We start from the raw sequence: 7500 nt of genomic DNA, 5'->3' as shown, positions 1-7500 counted from the left end.
GACCTTTCGGGTTTCTCAGGTTTACCCCTGAACGGTTTCACGTACTATTGAACTCTCTCTTCAAAGTTCTTTTCAACTTTCCCTCACGGTACTTGTTCGCTATCGGTCTCGTGGTCATATTTAGCCTTAGATGGAGTTTACCACCCACTTAGGGCTGCACTCTCAAGCAACCCGACTCTGAGGAGAGATCCTCCCGTTATCGGCAACGGTCACTACGGGCCTGGCACCCTCTATGGGCTGTGGCCCCGTTCAAGATGGACTTGGACGCGTCGCACAATCTCGGGATGACGGATCCTCCCTAACACCACATTTCCCGGCGTCCGGTTTCGGCCGCGGGATTCAGTGCTGGGCTTTTTCCTGTTCGCTCGCCGCTACTAAGGAAATCCTAGTTAGTTTCTTTTCCTCCGCTTAATAATATGCTTAAATTCAGCGGGTAGTCTCACCTGCTCTGAGGTCGCAAATATAAATTTGCCTTTATTTTGTCAGACGATAATTACACGTATTCCGTTTATATGGCTGCCTCCAAACAATTTCAAACATCGATCTGACGTCGTTGCGAGAATGTTGTTGTTGTTAATTATAGTGCATAAAATATGCATATAAACAACTTTAACGTCTCGGACACGACGATCGCTTCGTTCGAAATTTAAGCGTTGTGGCTGCTTTTTAATATCGGACGTGCTACGTCTAAACCAACTTGTACCAACAAACTAATAAGAATGTCAGCCGCTATTGCGTTTTAGGATGCCGCGTTATTATTTATATTGTTTTTATTGTTGTCTACGTTGCATAATATTTTATTATGACAACCGACAATCAATTAACAATTATAGTAACGCGTCATATTTGCACCCAACACGCTCCGACGTAATTGTCTACACAACATTGTGCGCTGTGTTTAAGACAAAAACCGAGCAGTCTTTGAAATTGACACGACCCTCAGCCAGGAGTGGTCCGGGAACAGTATATCCGAGGACCGCAATGTGCGTTCGAAATGTCGATGTTCATGTGTCCTGCAGTTCACAAGTTGACGCGCAATTAGCTGCGTTCTTCATCGACCCACGAGCCAAGTGATCCACCGTTCAGGGTAATCTTTTCAAACAAATTTAAAATATTATTACATAACGCACCGTTCCACATCGAAATCGTTTCATCATCACACAACAACAAAAATAACTACTTAAGGTTATTACAATTGTGATGTATATGTGAGAAACGGACCAATCGAAAGAAACGTTCGGCGTTATATTTTATAATATTTTATTTAATTAAAGTGGCATTTGTTTCTACTTATCGAAAAGAGTATGCAGTTATAGTTTAAGTTTACATAAAGAATAACCCGATGATATTAACGTTTTATAAATACGTATATATATCTATTAGGTTTTTTTTCTCTATCAACTTTGTCTATAAAACTCTGCTCCTTTTGCGATAAGCATTATGTATATTTATTAAATAGAAAATATGTCGAAAAACCAGACGTTTTCTTCAAACAAACGCCACAGCTACAAACTTAATCACAACAATATTTACCAAACAATACAATTGTAGGGTGTTTTGTGTGATACGTCGTTTGGTGGGCATTCTAAGAACGTCCGTCGACATAAAAACGAATCAAAAGAAAAGCACAGGCAGTGCAAAACGTTCCTTCGTCAGTCGGGCGTATATCATTTAAAACCCACAGAATCTAAAAAAGTTAATAAACTTTTTTATTTAGATTCCTACGGTTCGTCGCGTCGTTAAAGTAAATTATTACTTCGACGCATGCGGAACCCAGGTACCCGAAAACCGTAAGCCTAAGCGTTTTTTTCCAAACATCACTCACTATCGATAAAGTAAATTGATTTTATGTATTTATAAATGTGCGTTTGTATGTATAGTAGTATAGTAGTAGTATATTTTGTTATTGGTTGTTTCGAGCTTTTTATTGTTATAAAACGTTTTTGTAGTCTTGTACATAAAGTACAGACGAATAGACAGCCCCTTTTATTTATTAATAAACTCCAACCATTTACAAATTAAATTACAACTACAACATCTCTTTTACACATTAATTATACACCATCTTTATTTTCTTTTTTCCGAAGCGAATACGATGAAGAAAATACGCAAAGACTGGCTTACAAAACCGTAAGCCTAAGCGTTTATTTTTCAAACATCACTCACCATCGGTTAAGTAAAATGATGGTATGTATAAATGTGTATTTGTATGTACAGTAGCGTATTAATTTTGTTGTTGGTTGTTTCGAGTTTATTTATTATTATGGTTTGTATGTATAAAGTTTTAGTCTTGTACATAAAGTACAGACGAATAGACAGCCCCTTTTATTTATTAATAAACTCCAACCATTTACAAATTAAATTACAACTACAACATCTCTTTTACACATTAATTATACACCATCTTTATTTTCTTTTTTCCGAAGCGAATACGATGAAGAAAATACGCAAAGACTGGCTTACAAAACCGTAAGCCTAAGCGTTTATTTTTCAAACATCACTCACCATCGGTTAAGTAAAATGATGGTATGTATAAATGTGTATTTGTATGTACAGTAGCGTATTAATTTTGTTGTTGGTTGTTTCGAGTTTATTTATTATTATGGTTTGTATGTATAAAGTTTTAGTCGTGTACATAAAGTACGATCGTATTGGCAGACACCATTATTATTCATTCATTCATTCTTGTTTGTTATTATAAATAACTCCAACCATATACAAATACTACAACAACAACAACAACATCTCTTGCACATTAATTATACACCACCACTGTGTATTAGTACTTTTTTTCGAAGCGAATACGATGATGGAAATACGCTAAGACCGGCACTGCGAAAGCAATAATAAAACGTTAGCACATAACCATCTTTCGACAATATTGATTCGTGTTAATGTTCGAAAAAATTCTTTGAAAACGTCGTTTACGGCACGTTTACAATCGATTTATAAAATAAATCGAGAAACGTAACAACAGATCCGCTTAATGCAAGACGACCCGTTGTTGCTTTTCCGTTCGACGCATAATAAAGAATTTTGTATGAGAATTGATCATCATACGAATAGTGTATGTATGTGTGTTTTTTGTTGATCAGCACAGACAAAATGTGTGTGTATGTGTGACAACTAAACAACAACATTTACACGTTAATGATCCTTCCGCAGGTTCACCTACGGAAACCTTGTTACGACTTTTACTTCCTCTAAATGATCAAGTTTGGTCATCTTCCCAGCAACATCGGCAACGTCGAAACGCCACCGCGCACCGGTCCGAAGACCTCACTAAATCATTCAATCGGTAGTAGCGACGGGCGGTGTGTACAAAGGGCAGGGACGTAATCAACGCGAGCTTATGACTCGCGCTTACTGGGAATTCCTCGTTCATGGGGAACAATTGCAAGCCCCAATCCCTAGCACGAAGGAGGTTCAGCGGGTTACCCGGACCGCTCGGTCAGGGAGGACACGCTGATTCCTTCAGTGTAGCGCGCGTGCGGCCCAGAACATCTAAGGGCATCACAGACCTGTTATTGCTCAATCTCGTGCGGCTAGAAGCCGCCTGTCCCTCTAAGAAGAATTGTTTGTACGCCGACAGTAAAAACCGCACATAGAGACCGGGCGAACCCGGCTCCAGCCGGCATTTGGGATGTCGAAATACGCCTATTTAGCAGGCTAGAGTCTCGTTCGTTATCGGAATTAACCAGACAAATCGCTCCACCAACTAAGAACGGCCATGCACCACCACCCACCGAATCAAGAAAGAGCTCTCAATCTGTCAATCCTTCCGGTGTCCGGGCCTGGTGAGGTTTCCCGTGTTGAGTCAAATTAAGCCGCAGGCTCCACTCCTGGTGGTGCCCTTCCGTCAATTCCTTTAAGTTTCAGCTTTGCAACCATACTTCCCCCGGAACCCAAAAGCTTTGGTTTCCCGGAAGCTGCCCGCCGAGTCATCGGAGGAACGTCGGCGGATCGCTAGCTGGCATCGTTTATGGTTAGAACTAGGGCGGTATCTGATCGCCTTCGAACCTCTAACTTTCGTTCTTGATCAATGAAAGCGTTTTTGGCAAATGCTTTCGCTTCTGTCCGTCTTGCGACGATCCAAGAATTTCACCTCTAACGTCGCAATACGAATGCCCCCATCCGTTCCTATTAATCATTACCTCGGGGTTCCGAAAACCAACAAAATAGAACCGAGGTCCTATTCCATTATTCCATGCACACAGTATTCAGGCGAAGTTTTAGCCTGCTTTAAGCACTCTAATTTGTTCAAAGTAAACGTGCCGGCCCACCTCGACACTCAATGAAGAGCACCGCGGCGGGATTGAGTTGGGCCGCCCTCTCGAGCTAAGCCCACCGGCAGGACGTCCCGCGAAACGCCAGTTAACACCGCGAACGATGAACCGGCGGCGCGGGACACAAATTCGACTACGAGCTTTTTAACCGCAACAACTTTAATATACGCTATTGGAGCTGGAATTACCGCGGCTGCTGGCACCAGACTTGCCCTCCAATTGATCCTCGTTAAAGGGTTTAGAGTGTACTCATTCCGATTACGGGGCCTCGGATGAGTCCCGTATCGTTATTTTTCGTCACTACCTCCCCGTGCCGGGAGTGGGTAATTTGCGCGCCTGCTGCCTTCCTTGGATGTGGTAGCCGTTTCTCAGGCTCCCTCTCCGGAATCGAACCCTGATTCCCCGTTACCCGTTACAACCATGGTAGGCGCAGAACCTACCATCGACAGTTGATAAGGCAGACATTTGAAAGATGCGTCGCCGGTGCGAGACCGTGCGATCAGCGTAAAGTTATTCAGATTCACCAAGTTGTACGATGACGGCGAAACCGCCACCGATTGGTTTTGATCTAATAAAAGCGCTCCTTCCGTCTCCGGTCGGAGCTCTGTTTGCATGTATTAGCTCTAGAATTACCACAGTTATCCAAGTAAATGTGGGTACGATCTAAGGAACCATAACTGATTTAATGAGCCTTTCGCGGTTTCACCTTAATTTGGCTTGTACTGAGACATGCATGGCTTAATCTTTGAGACAAGCATATGACTACTGGCAGGATCAACCAGGGAACTGTGTTTTTGTGTTTTTTGAGACAGACGAGAGAATAAAATACTCATCATCATCGTTTATAAAGATGAAGAATATGCGCGTTTGTGCGAAACAATCTAACATATAAGAAAGTAACGCCACGCTGTTTCTTCTTTTCTTCGTACGATATAGAGATAAATGTATCGTCATCATCGTCGTCGTAGTCGTTAAACACCACAACACATATATCGGTCAATAAAGGCATAATAATAATATTTATAATATTATTTTTTACCTTTGCCGATTTAAAAGTTCAAACATTCTCTTCACTCTTCGCAAGATTGAATGCGACGTGAATTTATGAAATTCTTTCGAATCCATAAACGTTACGAATATTATATAAATATTCTCGCTCGGATATTAGAGAGTTGACGCATTTATTATTTTTGTTTGTTTAAATCACAAACATTTGTTAGTTCAACAAAGTTTGATTGCATAAGGACCGCCAACGTAAGAGAATACGTTTTGCCGCATCCGCAATCTCGCTGTGGGGAACTGGGCGAGCCACAAAATCACAAAATAAAGCAATCTCGCAAGCAAAGCCCTATTCGAATTCGATAGCGGAAATGTGCAATAAACGTCGATAAATTGGAAGCAAATGCAGAACGTATACATAATCGGTCGTTTTGTCGTCGTCATTTATGATAAACTTCGACTAAACCGTTACACCGTTCATATCGCCTCACTCAACGCATCGACACACACCACTACCATATGTATACCAGCGCGACACCGATCGAGGCAGCCGCTCGGTATTGGATGTGCGCACCGCTCCACTGACATAGCTCCACAGGCGACGTCTACCGAAGCGCACAGCTCTATAACTATAAGGCATACACACAAAAGGGAGAAAATATTTTAAATATTGATAATATTAAAAAGTCATATTTTATATTTAAACCATTATAAAATTTAATTATAAAAACGTTTGTTTTAAAAAAAATAATTAATTAATAAAAACAAAATTATTTTAAGCGCCGTACTTCGTAAACGTCGTACTTCGTTCGTCGTATGTGCAAAGTCAAATGAATGCTGTAGTTAGTCGCAGTTGGAACGTCTGAATGTCGTACAACGTAACAATAATTTTGAGTGCCCTAATGTGTAGACGTCGTACTTCGCGAACGTCGCACTTCGTAAACGACGTACTTCGTGAACGTCGCACTTCGTAAACGACGTACCTCGTGAACGTCGCACTTCGTAAACGACGTACTTCGTAAACGTCGCACTTCGTAAACGACGTACTTCGTGAACGTCGTACTTCGTAAAGGTTATGCAATATTAATACACATTTGGTGTATTGCAAGTTGCATTTTAATAAATATTATGCATTTTTATGTTTTAATTTAATATCTAGGCCAAAATACTATGTTTATTTAATTGTTAAATGTGTACGTTTATTTATAGATACGTAATTTACATCAAAATTTGTTTTTTTTTTATTATATGCAAACTACAAATAAAACATTTAATATTTTTAAACGTCGTACTTCGTGTAAGTTATGCAATATTGATACAAATTTAGTGTATTGCGGGTCGCAATAATATTAATTTATATTTGAACGTAGTACTTCGTGAAGGTTATGCAACATCAGTACACATTAAGTGTATTGCAGGTTGCATTATTATTAATTTATGTTTTCTCACTTTTTACCTTCATATAAAAAAAAATTTAATATTTTTGGACGTCGTACTTCGTAACAGTTATGCAATATTGATGCACATCTGTTGTGCTGCGGGTTGCATTTTATAAATTTAATGTATTCTTATGATTTACTTTAATGTCTAGGCAAAAAAACATTTTTGATTAGTTGCTGAATGTTTACATTTATTTACAGATACGTAACTTGCAAAAAAATTTGCTGTTTTTTTATTATATACAACACAAATAAAATTCTTTAATATTCTTGAACGTCGTACTTCGTGTAGGTTATGCAATATTGATACAAATTTAGTGTATTGCGAGTCACAATAATATTAATTTATACTTGAACGTAGTACTTCGTAAAGGTTATGCAAGATCAGTACATATTAAGTGTATTGCAGGTTGCATTATTATTAATTTATGTTTTCTCACTTTTAACCTCAATATAAAAAAAAATTAATATTTTTGGACGTCGTACTTCGTGAAGGTTATGCAATATTAATGCACATCTAGTGTGCTGCGGGTTGCATTTTATAAATTTAATGTATTTTTATGTTTTACTTTAATATCTAGGCAAAAAAAACAATTTTGATTAGTTGCTAAATGTTTACATTTATTTACAGATACGTAATTTGCAAAAAAATTTGCTGTTTTTTCATTATATACAACACAAATAAAATTCTTTAGTATTCTTGAACGTCGTACTTCGTGTAGGTTATGCAATTTTAATACACAATTAGTGTATTGTGGGTTGCATTATTATTATTT

General features: G+C 38.8%; 3 non-coding genes across 3 annotated transcripts in view; all 3 read right to left on the bottom strand.

The window, feature by feature from the left end:
* The window catches only part of LOC135267783 (large subunit ribosomal RNA), a 4037-nt gene extending 3580 nt beyond the window's left edge, over positions 1 to 457 (bottom strand). The window contains exon 1 of the ribosomal RNA XR_010336156.1: positions 1 to 457. This exon is cut by the window's left edge and continues 3580 nt beyond it. This is a non-coding gene — a ribosomal RNA (large subunit ribosomal RNA).
* A 476-nt stretch (positions 458 to 933) lies between these two features.
* On the bottom strand, positions 934 to 1090 carry LOC135267784 (5.8S ribosomal RNA). Its single transcript, XR_010336157.1, has one exon. It is a non-coding gene; the product is annotated as a 5.8S ribosomal RNA (ribosomal RNA).
* A 2058-nt stretch (positions 1091 to 3148) lies between these two features.
* Positions 3149 to 5071, bottom strand: LOC135267778 (small subunit ribosomal RNA). Its single transcript, XR_010336151.1, has one exon. It is a non-coding gene; the product is annotated as a small subunit ribosomal RNA (ribosomal RNA).
* Positions 5072 to 7500: the final 2429 nt, after the last annotated feature.

The sequence above is a fragment of the Tribolium castaneum genome, unplaced genomic scaffold, assembly GCF_031307605.1.
Source record: "Tribolium castaneum strain GA2 unplaced genomic scaffold, icTriCast1.1 ptg000093l, whole genome shotgun sequence".
In the NCBI taxonomy this organism is placed as follows: Eukaryota; Metazoa; Arthropoda; class Insecta; order Coleoptera; family Tenebrionidae; genus Tribolium; species Tribolium castaneum.
Note: the sequence above shows the minus strand (reverse complement) of the source record. Positions and strands in the feature narration are given on the sequence as shown.